We start from the raw sequence: 13,742 nt of genomic DNA, 5'->3' as shown, positions 1-13,742 counted from the left end.
CTAATAAGCCTCAGAAAACCTTAGTAACGGCTCAAAAATACCATAGTAACCATTCAGATGACCCCAGTAACCCTCAGAACACCTTAGTAACCCTCAGAAAACCATAGTAACTGCTCAAAAATGCCCTAGTGACCACTCATCTCATTCTAGTAACCACTCAGATCACCCTAGTAACCGCTCAAAAACACTATCAGTGTTCAGAACACAGGACATAAGTCTTAGAACACCCTAGTAACTACTCAGATCACCCTAGTAACCACTCAGGTCACTAGTAACCCTCAAAACACACTATCAACCCTCAAAACACCCTAGTAACCACTCAGCTCACCCTAGCAGCTGCTCAAAAACACGTTAGTAACACTCAGAACATTGTAGGTACCGCTCAGAAATACCCCAGTAACTACTCAGATCACCCTAGTAACCCTCAAAATACTCTACTAACCCTCAGAATACCCTAGTAACTGCTCGAAAAAACCCTAGTAACCACTAAGATCACCCTAGTAACCCTCAACCCACCCTACTACCTTAAGGACACCGTATTAACCCTCATAACACACGAGTAATCACTCACAAATACCCTAGCAACAACTCATATCACCCTAGCAACCCTCAAAACACCCTAGTAACCACCAGAATACCCTAGTAACCCTTAGAAGACTGCAGTAATCACTCAAACTACCCCCCCCCCATACATCTTATTATGACGTCCTTGAGGGGGTGTTAATTAGGAGTGTTCATTAATGTTAATTAGGTGGGTCAGTGCCCCCCTCCCCCCCCAGACTCCAATGTTATTTGCTGCCTAGCCCTACTGAAAACACACACACACACACACACACACACACACACACACACACACACACACACACACACACACACACAGTGAGCTCTACTGTCAGCACAGGGACTGATGGGAAAGCCCCGTCTGTCAGAGCCTCATCAGTCCTGCTGTTCATTTACAAACGGAAGCGGCAGAGGAATAATCCCATAATATCAGCATGTGCCAAACTCTCAATCCAGCAGAGATCAACACATCACTTATTAGCCTACAGGAGTCAGAATCTGCCTATATCTCACAAATACACCCTACGGCTGAATGTGTATGATGTAGTTCAGCAATATCACACATGTGAGAGGGGGATTTTCCTCAATGCCAGCGAATGGGATTCAGATTTTATGCAATAAACACGCTCATATTGGGTGAGGTACGGTGTAGACACAATGTCTACTTCAGTGATTTCTAGAGCACAGTAAAGTTGATCCTCAGTTAGCTGTACAGTGCTGGACAGAGGGATAGAAGGGAAAGAAGTGCCACTAGTAACCACTCTGAAATACACTAGTAACCCTTCAAATCACTCCGGTATCCACTGTGATCACCATAATTACCATTAAAAAGTACCCTAGTAATAACCCTAGTAACCCTCAAAAACATCCTAGTAACCCTCAGATCACCTTAGTAACTGCTCAAAAATACCCTAGTAACCATTCGCATCACCCTAGCAATCCTCAGAACACCCTAGAAACCATCAGAAAATCATAGTAACTGCTCAAAAATATCCTAGTAACCAATCATATCACTCTAGTAACCACTCAAATCACTCTAGCAACCGCTCAAAAATACCATAGTAACCATATCACCCTATTCACTCCGATCACCAGTTCACCCTAGCACCCTAGTAACCACTTAAAAATACCATAGTAATCAATCCCACAGTTACTGCTAAAAATTACCTTAGTAACCACTCAGATCACCCTAGCAACTCTCAAAACCTCATAGTAACCCTCAGAGCATCCTAGTAACTCTTAGAACACCTTAGTAACAGCTCAAAAATACCCTAGTAACCATTCAGAGCACCCTAGCAACCCTCAAAACATCATAGTAACTCTCAAAACACCCTAGTAACCCTCAGAAAATTCTACTAACTGCGTAAAAACACGCTAGTAACCACTCACCCTAGTAACCACTCAAAAATAGCCTAGTAGCCATTCCTATCATCCCAGTATGAGGCTCTGCTGTACAGTGCTGTACAGAGGTACAACAGGAAAATAAGAGAGGGAAGAAAGGAAAATATTATTAGTAATTTAAATATGGGCTGGCACGGAGGCACTTTGTGTTGCACTGTGGCCTCACAGCAAGAAGGTCGCTGGTTTGAGTCCCGGCTGGGTCAGTTGGTGTTTCTGTGTGGAGTTTGCATGTTCTCCCCGTGTTGGCGTGGGTTTCCTCCGGGTGCTCCGGTTTCCCCCACAGTCCAAACACATGCGCTATGCACAAACAAACACACACACACACACACACACACACACACTCAAACACTACACATACTACACACACGTGCTCACAGAGAAAGACACACACACACACACACACACATACATACATACAAGCACACACAGAGCCACTCACATTCATATACATGCTAGCTCAAACACACACTACATACATGCACACACACACACGACTTATGCAACAAACACATAGACAAACCCTCAAACATACGCACACACACGTCAGGCTGGCTGACACTGAACACACTGGTGTTTTAATGTGTGTGTGTGTGTGTGTTGTCAGATTAGGAAATTGCTACTCAAACGGTACTAATCAGTGAGGAAATGAGAGCCGGACTCGTCTTGGGCTCCTTCCCAGATCCAAGCAGAATTACATGATCAAAGACCAATCAGGCGGATGGAGCTCTTCCTGTCAGCGGTGTGTGTGTGTGTGTGTGTATGCAGGAGTGATGAGTTCTGAGCTTCTGCTAAACCCCTGAACTGTGTGTTCTCTCATTCACACGTCTGACATCTTCTGTAGAACCAAACGTGTGAGAGCTGCGCTTCAATACTCATGTTCACATTCAACAATCTCAGATTTGTATTCACTAGACCTATCAAGTGCACTAGATGCAAACCTATATATTACCCCTAAGGTGTTCCCTTATTTTCATATAAACAAACCGCTCAGAATCCTCTCATAATATGCTCAGAAACTCCCTAGTAAACCTCAAAACACCTTAATAACCCACAGAACACCCTCTGAAAATCCTAGTAGCTGCTCAGAACACTCTAGTAACCACCCTAGACACAATTATAACCACTCAAAAACACCCTAGTAACTGTTCAGAATACCCTAGTAACCACACAAGATACCCACGTAACCATTCAGGACACCCTAGTAAATGTTCAGAAAACCCTAGTAACCACTTCAGATACCCTAGTAACCATCAGGACATCCTAGTAACCACCCTGGACACACTAATAACCACTCAAAAACACCCTAGTAACTGTTCAGAATACCCTAGTAACCACTCCAGATAACCAAGTAACCATTCAGGACACCCTAGTAACTGTTCAGAACAACCTAGTAACAACTTCAGATACCCTAGTAACCATCAGGACACCCTAGTAACCACCCTGGACACGATAGTAACCACTCAAAAACACCCTAGTAACTGTTCAGAACACCGTAGTAACCACTTCAGATACCCTAGTAACCAACAGCACACTCTAGTAACCACCCTGGACACAATAGTAACCACTCAAAAACACCCTAGTAACTGTTCAGAATACCCTAGTAACCACTCACCCAAGTAACCATTCAGGACACCCTAGTAACTCTTCAGAACACCCTAGTAACCACTTCAGATACCCTAGTAACCATCAGGACATCCTAGTAACCACCCTGTACATGATAGTAACCACTCAAAAACACCCTAGTAACTGTTCAGAACACCCTAGTAACCACTCCAGATACCCAAGTAACCATTCAGGACACCCTAGTAACTGTTCAGAACACCCTAGTGACCACTCTAGATACCCTAGTAACCATTCAGGACACCCAAGTAACTGCTTAGAACACCCTAGTAACCACAACTCTTGTAATTTCTAAGAGCACAATAGTAACCCACTTAGAAAACCCTAGTAACCCTCAGATCTCCCTAATAACCACTCTGGAAATCCAAGTAACTATCAGAACACCCTAGTAACCCCCCATAATTTAAAATCGGCAGGTATATAGAGACAAGTAACCACTCAGAACACCCTAGTTATAGTTACCCTCAGAACACCATAGTAACCGCTAAGAACACCCTACAAACAGCTCAAGACATCCTAGTAGCCACCCAGAACACTCTAGTAACTGCTCATCTCTAGGGCGCCAGATCTCTCCACATCTTCATGGAGGTGTTTTTCTGTGTTTTTCAGCCCTCGAAGACGGCTGGCGCTGGAGCAGGAGATTAAGGGCTGTTCAGTGTCTGCTGAATCCTTCAGATCTCTGCCCTACAGTCATCATGTCCAGGGTGAAAAGTTGATTTCAAAGTCGGCAGCTATATGGAGACGTATAGATGTAGATCCCGGAGGATACAGCACAGGGAATGTGATGGGACACGCAGACGGAGGATGTGACGCTCCTCAGGTTTCCTCCTAAACACACACACACACACATGAAAGCTGGGAAACACTGCAGGCATCCCATGTTTCAGACGTCAGACCCTGAGTTCTGCTATAGGAGATCAATCCAAACAACAGTACCAAAAACACTACTGTAGACCAGAGCATCAGCGGACCAACACTAACAGCACACTGGATCCTCAGAGAGCATTTCTGTAGCTGTGTTTCCATCCACCTGTTTTATGTGCGTTTTGGAATCCTATTAATCCTAGTTACTCTCAAAACACTATAGTAACTCAGAACACCCTAATAACCCCCAGAACACCCTAATAACCCCCCAGAACACCCTAGCAACCACCCGGAACACCCTAATAGCCACCCAGAACACCCTAATAACCCCCCAGAACACCCTAGCAACCACCCAGAACACTCTAATAACCACCCAGAATACCCTAATAACCCCCAGAACACCCTAGCAACCAAACAGAACACCCTAGCAACCACTCAGAACACCCTAATAACCACCCAGAACACCCTAGCAACCACTCAGAACACCCTAATAACCATTCAGAACACCCTAGTAACTACTCAGTACACTCAAATATCTTCTCAGAACACCCTAGCAACCACTCAGAACATCCTAAGCATTCAGAACACCCTATTAACTACTAAGAACACCCAAATAACTGCTCAGAAAACCCTAGCAACCCCTCAGAACACCCTAATAAGCATTCAGAACACCCTAGTATCTACTCAGAACATCCTAATAACCACTTAGAACACCGTAACTACTCAGAGCACACAAGTAACTGCTCAGAACACCCTAGCAACCACTCAGAACACCCTAGTAACTACTCAGGACACTCAAGTAACTGCTCAGAAAACCCTAACCACTCAGAACACACTAATAACCACCCAAAACGCCCTAATACGCAATCAGAACACTCTAATAACCACCCAGAACACCCTAAAAACCACTCAGAAAATCCTAGTAACCACTCAGAACACCCTAACAACCACTCAGAACACCCTAAATACCACCCGGAACACCCTAATAACCACCTGGAACACCCTAGCAACCACCCAGAACACCCTACCAACCACTCAGAACAGCCTAATAACCCTTTAGAACACCCTAATAACCACCCAGAATACCCTAATAACCACCCAGAACACCCTAATAACCACCCAGAACACCCTAGCAACCACTCAGAACACCTTAATAACCATTCAGAACACCGTAGTAACTACTCAGAACACTCAAGTAACTGCTCAGAACGCCCTAATACGCATTCAGAACACCCTAGTAACTACTAAGAACACTCAAGTAACTGCTTAGAACACCCTGACAACCACTCAGAACATCCTAATAACCACCCAAAACACCCTAATACGCAATCAGAACACCCTAATAACCACTCAGAACACCATAACTACTCGGAGCACTCAAGTAACTGCTGAGTACACCCTAATAACCACTCAGAATGTGCAAACATTTCTAAAAATGTGCTTATAAATGTATGCACATTGCACATAGCCAGTGGCGCCCCCAGAAAATTTTCTTAGGGGTGGCCAGAAGAGGCCGCACCAAATCTTGGGGTGGCACACAAAAAAAAATAATGTATTCAGTGTAATGTCATATTTTTGTTTCTGGTAAATGAAATAATGTAGTTTTATTCATTTAATTAATTCTACTTGAAATATTGCAATTTATTCTTTGAAATAATTCAGCAAGTACATGTGCAAACCAAATAAAAATCTATGTTTAGTTTAAAAACACTTTTCATATACTGTATAAATGACTTCTTGTTTTACGTGCCTTTATTGTACATCATACGAGATATGCCATGTCTAAAATTAATGAAGATTAATGAGTTTATTATTCCCAGTGATGGGTTGCAACTGGAAGGGCATCCGCTGTGTAAAAATGTGCTAGATAAGTTGGCGGTTCATTCTGCTGTGGTGACCCTGGATTAATAAAGGGACTAAGCCGAAAAGAAAATGAATGAAAGAATAATGAGTTTATTAATAACCCAAACAAATGAACAAACTGAACAAAAGGCATTACTATACACACTCACTATACCTAATAATATTATTTATCCATATTGCTTTTTGAACCATTTTATTAATGCAGCTTCTTCTATTGATATACTGTAGCTTAAGGTAAATATTAAATAGCCATTGCTGTCTATTGAAGGTGTGTGCGTGCTGTCAAGGACGATCGGGGAGGGTAGTGGTGGTTCTAGTTTAAACACCCTGACACCCTGGGCGAACCACCCTATACACCCCCACCTCTCTTGAATTGTTAGATTTGTTATTCAATAAATATAACAATTTATTTATATTTATTCTAAATAAATACAATTAATATTAATATACAATTATTATTCTAAATAAATAACAGAAATCAGTCCTAAATATTACTGGAAAACAACAACTGGAGTGATATGCCAACATCACTTAAGAAACCTTGTGCATGAAAATTAATTATGACAATTCTAAAGAATACAAAAAATGTATTATAGAATTATCTGTGATCTTAGACCAGATCATGGCTGAGAAATCATGTTATGAAGTCTTACCTCCCTGACTCATTATCCCTCCTTTCTGCTTTAAAGGCATGCTTAGTGAAAGTATCATCATCATCATCATCATCATATTATATAAACTTTAGTCGACTTTCAAAACTCGCTGCGTGCCGACACTTCTGCACAAAAGGCTGTTACTCCGGTTTCACGGCGCATGAGCGGTGCCTATTATGTCGGCGTGCCTGCAAACAACCAACCGGGATTCACACAGGAGTGCGTGGGGCGCGCGGGAATGGTTTTCCGCGCGCATGCGTCAGTTTGCTTTCACCAGCATTGAACCAGAGGGGGAGAGCTACGTCAGTAACACCAACAATAATTTAGTGACTGCATTTTATTTATTTATTTATGTATTATTTATTTATCTAAATATTGGGAATTTATAAGTTCATTTAAATCAATAATGTCAACCGCAAAATTATATTGGGGTGGCCAAAGGGGTGGCCACAGGGGTGGCCAGAGTTTACCCCTTGGAGGCGCCCCTGCACATAGCCGAGTAGTATAAACCACACATTGATGGACAAACCAGCACATTGTGTCAGATGTGAGATGTTGTTGTGCTGATTGTAAAAGGCCTCAGCCCTCTGTCGATTCGTCATCACAGTGCTTCACTATTCTTCTTCTTCTTCTTCTATTATTATTCCCTCCAGAACTGTCTTAAGCATTAGTCTGCTCTACCAAAGAAAACCTTAGTAACCTCTCAGAAACACCATAGTAACTCTTTAGAAACACCATAGTAACTACTCAGAAACACCCTAGTAACCACTCAAAGCTAGAGTTACTGGGGTATTTCTGAGTGGTTGAATATCGAGTAATTGTTCATTTTTGGGTAGACTGTGCCTTTAAGAAGATCTCAGCTTTGATCTTAAAGAGACAGTTCACATAAAAATGAAAACCCTGTCTTCATTCACTCGCCTTATTTCAAACCTGTTTGTGTTTCTTTCTTCTTTCCACACAAAAGGTGGAAGCAGCCATTGACACTCAATGTGGAGTCATGTTTGTGTGAACTGTCTCTTTAAGAAATGAGAGTTTAATGTAAAGGGTTACCATAACAGCAACACACGCAGGATAAACACACACACACACACACACACACACACACACACACACACACACTCACAACAGTCTGAAACGCTGCTGTTCACCTGAAAGAAAACGATTATGTGTGAGTTACTGCAGATCTACAGAAGGGTGCTCTGAAGACTGAAAGCACAGGCTACGCTCTACTGGAGACACACACACACATTCACTCAGTCACTCAAGTATACACACACTCACATACACAGACAGACAGACAGACAGACAGACACAAATACACAGAAAGACACAGACACACACAGACACACACAGACACACACACACACACACACACACACACACACACACACACACACACACACACACACACACACACACACACATACAGACTCTTATATACACACACACACATACACACACACACACACACACACACACACACACACACACATTCACTCAGTCAATCAAATACACATACACTTACACAGACAGACAGACACAAATACACAAAGACAGACACACACACACACACACACACACACACACACACACACACACACATTCACTCAGTCACTCAAATACACATACTCACACACACAGACAGACACAAATACACAAAGACACACACACACATTAACAGACACACAGAGACAGCAAGACATACACAAAACACACGTACAGAGACACACACACAGGCGGGGGGTTGGGGGGGGGTATAATGCTTAAAAAAACGGCACAGTATCAGGAGCAGATCTGTATCGGTCGATACTCAGAATTTTGATTGTGTTGACACACAACAGGGACACACATAAGACACAAACACACACACACGCACACACACACACACACACACACACACACACGAGTGTTTGATGATGTTAATTACAGCTCTTCAGTGAGCAACTGAAGGTATGTGTGTGTGTGTGTGTGTGTGTGTGTGTGTGTGTGTGTGTGTGTGTGTGTGTGTATTTGTCTTTTCCAGAGACCGCATCCTTTGATTCTCTCATGGCTCAGACAGACACGATAACACACACACACACACACACACACACAGCTTCATCAATCATCTGAGCTCAAAGATGCCCAAACCCATACACACCCTGGAGCTGTCCTCACCAGTGCGCGCGCACACACACACACACACACACACACAAAGTTTATGAGAAAAAACCTATATGAGAGTCTTTATTCTTCTCAACACAGAATAATATATTTTGAAGAATGCTGAAAACAGGTAACCATTGACTTCCATAGTAGGATGAACAAATACTATGAAACTAAATGGTTACTGGTTTCCAACAATTCAAAAAAAAGGATGGCAGAATTTTCATTTTTGGGTGAACTGTCCTTTTAACTGTGTATACACACTCACTGGCCACTTTATTAGGTACACCTTACTAGTACCAGGTCATACCCCTTTTGCCTTCAGATCTGCTTTAATCCTTCATGTCAGAGATTCAACAAGCTGCTGGAGATATTCCTCAGAGATTTTGCTCCATATTGTCATGATAGCATCACACAGTTGCTGCAGATTTGTCGGCTGCACATCCATGATGCCAATCTCCCGTTCCACCACATCCCAAAGCTGCTCTATTGGATTGAGCTCTGGTGACTGTGGAGGCCATTTGAGTACAGTGAACTCATCGTCATGTTCAAGACACCAGTCTGAGATGATTGAGCTTTATGACATGCTGCGTTATCCTGCTGGAAGTAGCCATCAGAAGATGGAGACACTGTGCTCATAAAGGGATGGACATGGTCAGCAGCAATACTCAGGTAGGCTGTGGCGTTGATGCTCAATTGGTACTAATGAACCCAAAGAAAATCTCCCCCACACCATTACACCACCACCACCAGCCTGAACCGCTGATACAAGGCAGGATGATCCATGCTTTCATGTTGTTGAGCCGAGCATCCGAATGTGTCAGCAGAAATGGAGACTCATCAGAGCAGCAACGTTTCTCCAATCTTCTATTGTCCAGTTTTGGTGAGTCTGTGTGAATTGTAGCCTCAGTTTCCTGTTCTTAGCTGACAGGAGCGGCACCCGGTGTGCTCTTCTGCTGCTGTAGCCCATCCGCCTCAAGGTTGGCCGTGTTGTGTGTTCAGAGATGCTCTTCTGCAGAGCTCGGTTGTAACGAGTGCTTATTTGAGTTACTGTTGCCTTTCTATCAGCTGGAACCAGTCTGGCCATTCTCCTCTGACCTCTGGCCTCATCAACAAGGCATTTGCGCCCACAGAACTGCCGCTCACTGGATATTTCCTCTTTGTCGGAGCATTCTCTGTAAAGCCTAGAGATGGTTGTGCGTGAAAATCCCAGTAGATCAGCAGTTTCTGAAATACTCAGAGCAGCCCGTCTGGCAGCAACAACCATGCCACGTTCAAAGTCTCTTAAATCCCCTTTCTTCCCCATTCTGATGCTCGCTCTGACCTGCAGCAGATCCTCTTGAGCATGTTTACATGCCTAAATGCAGTGAGCTGCTGCCCTGTGATTGGCTGATTAGACATTTGCATTAACAAGCAGTTGGTCAGGTGTATCTAATAAAGTGGCCGGTGAGTGTATGCATATGCGTTACGCTTGACGCTACATATCATTATTATCGTAAAAAAAACCTGCCCACCTAATACATGTTTCTGACTTTGACTGTAATGTAATAATGTGCTCTTTCTGTTAAGCTGATGCACAAATAGACTTGAATTGAACACATGGATGAGGAAACTGACTAAGGCACAGTTCACCCACATATGAACATTTACTCATTATTTACTCTCCCTCAAGTGGTTCCAGACCTTTATGAGTTTCTTTCTCCTGTTAATCCTCCTGTTGACTTATACGGGTCAATAATGGGTCATTTTAACAGCAGAAAAACCTAAACAATGAGTCTTTATCTTCAGGTTTGGTGTCTTTTTCTAAAATTACTCCAACATTAGAGAAAAAAAATCAATCATTGTCTATCTTTGTGCTTTCATGAAGGCTGAACACTTTTAGGACACAGCTGTCGTCCTTCAGGGAGACATTGTTTATCAATATGTGGACCTTTCTGGATTCTCTGAAGCTATAGAAAGTAAACACGCAAAACAGGAAATAGGTTAGGAGCATTGCTGTTGCTTACATCCCTCAAAATGGCCACATATATAAACGGATAACTAATGCTTTATAATTGTTCAGAAATGTTTTTTGCACTTCGATATTCAATGTTCTGAGTCTCACTACACTCTCAAATACTGCAAGATTTACATGTAGATTTTGCAATAAACTTACTTAAATATTTATTTAACCATTATAAATGAATGTACACTCAACAAAAATTATTTAGGCCTGTCAAATAAGATTTATGTTCTCTGACTGCATCTAGTATTTCCATCCATTTGGATTCAACTTTCAACATGATCAGAGAAACGTTGTGATTGATTGATATTTTTCAAGAGTTCACACTCAGCTGATGATTGATTATAAAGCGTGTTTGGCATGCTGTCCCAGGAGAGAGCCCTGAGCTCATAAGATCCTCGAGTCCGGGGCTCGCTCCCATTTGCGAGGGGAGTTTGAGCACAGGTAGATCTCGAGTGAACGTGTTAGGAATGGCTGAAATATAGCTGGCTAAGGGTTTGTCTTAAGATGCTACTTTGGATTAGTCAATTTACTTATGATGTATGTCTTTGGACGGTGGGAGTAAACCAGGGAAACCCACGGGGAGAATATGCAAACTCCACACAGAAAAGCCGACTTGGCCCGGTAAGGGCTCGAACCAGTGGCGTTCTTGCTGTGAGGCAACAGTGCTCACCACTGGGCCTCCGTGCCACCCTACCAGGAGAAGGGGAGGAGTAAATGGGGGATTCTTCAAGATGAAGATGACTGAAGTGGAAATCTCAGGTTATTTTCAGTGAGTCAGTATTCATCTGATGCAGCACCAGCTGTGATCAATCATAAGCATGTGATCCTCTTGAAATTCCTTTATTAATAAACCACACTTGGTTAAACATAAAGGAAGCAAATGAGAACATGATTTATGTAGTGATCTCAATATATCCAACAGGTTTTGAACTCTTCTCGTTAAATTAAAACACATTGGACTTAATCTGTTGTGTGGAGCTGCATCATTTTTGTCCCCGAATATTTAGTAAATCTCATTAACTAATTGGATCTGCCTTTTTTTCTTTACAGCTAGACATATTTATACTATATTCACATCTCTTTAACTGCTTAAATCTAATAGTACTGGATTTGAACAGATTTAGATTATTTGTATTTGTAATAGTCACATCGCAAGATCTACAATCTCAAACTGGTATAATCTGTATTATAATTGATCAGGAGCTACATTTGAAACATTCATTATTTGTCATTGCAATGTTTAACCATAAAGTTTCCAAAACATGTATAACTTGTGTGTTTTTAGGGCTTTGAGCATGTCAGTTTAAAGCGTTCAGGCATAAGAAGTGACATTTCTCACTTTAATGAATGATATCTGTGCATCCACTGCGTAAAGCATATGCTGGAATAGTTGGCGGTTCATTGCACTGTGGCGACCCATGATAAATAAGGGACTAAGCTGAAGGAAAATTAATGAATGAATAGCTACAGTGGCTGAGAGAGCTAATCGTGCTGCGGTTGACAAAATCTGCAGCGTAAAACATACGCTGAAATAGTTGGTGGTTCATCCTGCAGTGGTGACCCCTGAGGAATAAAGGGACTAAGCTGAAGGAAAATGAATGAATGAATGATTATGATGGCTTCCATCATGAAAGCGGAGCGGTGTGTCTGATATTCAGCCGTCTGTGTGTGTTGTTGTGATTCTCCTCATAAATGGAAAGTGTGAATCACTGCTGTGTAAAGCATCTGTAACTCAATCCTTCTTTGATGTACTGAGATCAAAGCAAAAACTGCAGCGCAATTAAAATTAAAAACCTGCGATTCAGAACGAGACACCATAACCACCCCCATCATCATCATTTCAGAAGATTGGTAGAATGATGAACGCACCGTAAAGGGAACGCTACGTACTATAATCATGCAAATATGATGACAACTTATCCACACTATAATCCACAAATTACAAGTCTGCCTTCATTATTAGAATTGCTGGAAACCGGTAACCATTGACCTCCATTGTATTTGTTCTTCTTACTATGGAAATCAATGGTTACCCGTTTTCAGCATTCTTCAAAATATCTCCTTTTGTGTTAATACTCTAATAGTCTTTCTAATGTTCTGAAATGAGTAGTAGCCATTATAAAACACTGTCAGGTCTATTTTAAAGAGCGGTTTGTGTTAGTTCACCCAGTAAATGAACATTCTGTCATCATGTTCTGAGAATATACTCTATTCTCTATAACAATCAAATGATCTATGATCCCCATTGCTGTATGTGATTTTTATTTCTCATGTAAAGGAGGCAAATAATGATTATTTTGTTCATTTATTTTCACCAGAACAGCAACTTTCCTTAAAATGTCTTCTGCTGTATGTTAAAAGAATCTCATGGAGGTTTGGAACAACATGAAGGTAAAAAATACAGTAAATCATGTCAGAATTTTCATTTTAATGCGACTAGAAGCATGCATATATTTTTAAGTATGCAAAATATCCAACAGTTTTTAATCATACAGTGTTATCACAATATGCAAAAATGCTTTACTGACTTTATAAAGTACACTACATTTACTGACGATACAACAATCTGAATATTCTGAACAGTAGAAGGATGAGGCTCGCTTTTATTTATTCACAGCCTTTCGACTGTA

At 41.8% G+C, this 13,742-nt stretch overlaps 1 protein-coding gene and 1 long non-coding RNA gene across 6 annotated transcripts in view; one reads left to right on the top strand and one right to left on the bottom strand.

Moving 5' to 3' along the window:
• LOC147835465 (uncharacterized) overlaps positions 1-13,742 on the top strand; it is a 91,366-nt gene that overhangs the window by 59,664 nt on the left and 17,960 nt on the right. For 4 of the 5 annotated variants that reach the window (XR_015500088.1, XR_015500087.1, XR_015500086.1 and 1 more), the window contains exon 3: positions 4,192-4,402. The exons of the other annotated variant lie outside the window; for it this stretch is intronic. This is a non-coding gene — a long non-coding RNA (uncharacterized LOC147835465). The remainder of the gene's footprint in view (positions 1-4,191; positions 4,403-13,742) is intronic. 5 annotated transcript variants of the gene reach the window in all.
• Positions 1-13,742, bottom strand: part of edar (ectodysplasin A receptor) — a 72,617-nt gene that overhangs the window by 55,304 nt on the left and 3,571 nt on the right.

This window comes from Danio rerio, chromosome 9, assembly GCF_052040795.2.
Source record: "Danio rerio strain M-AB ecotype USA chromosome 9, GRCz13ab, whole genome shotgun sequence".
NCBI lineage: Eukaryota > Metazoa > Chordata > Actinopteri > Cypriniformes > Danionidae > Danio > Danio rerio.
Note: the sequence above shows the minus strand (reverse complement) of the source record. Positions and strands in the feature narration are given on the sequence as shown.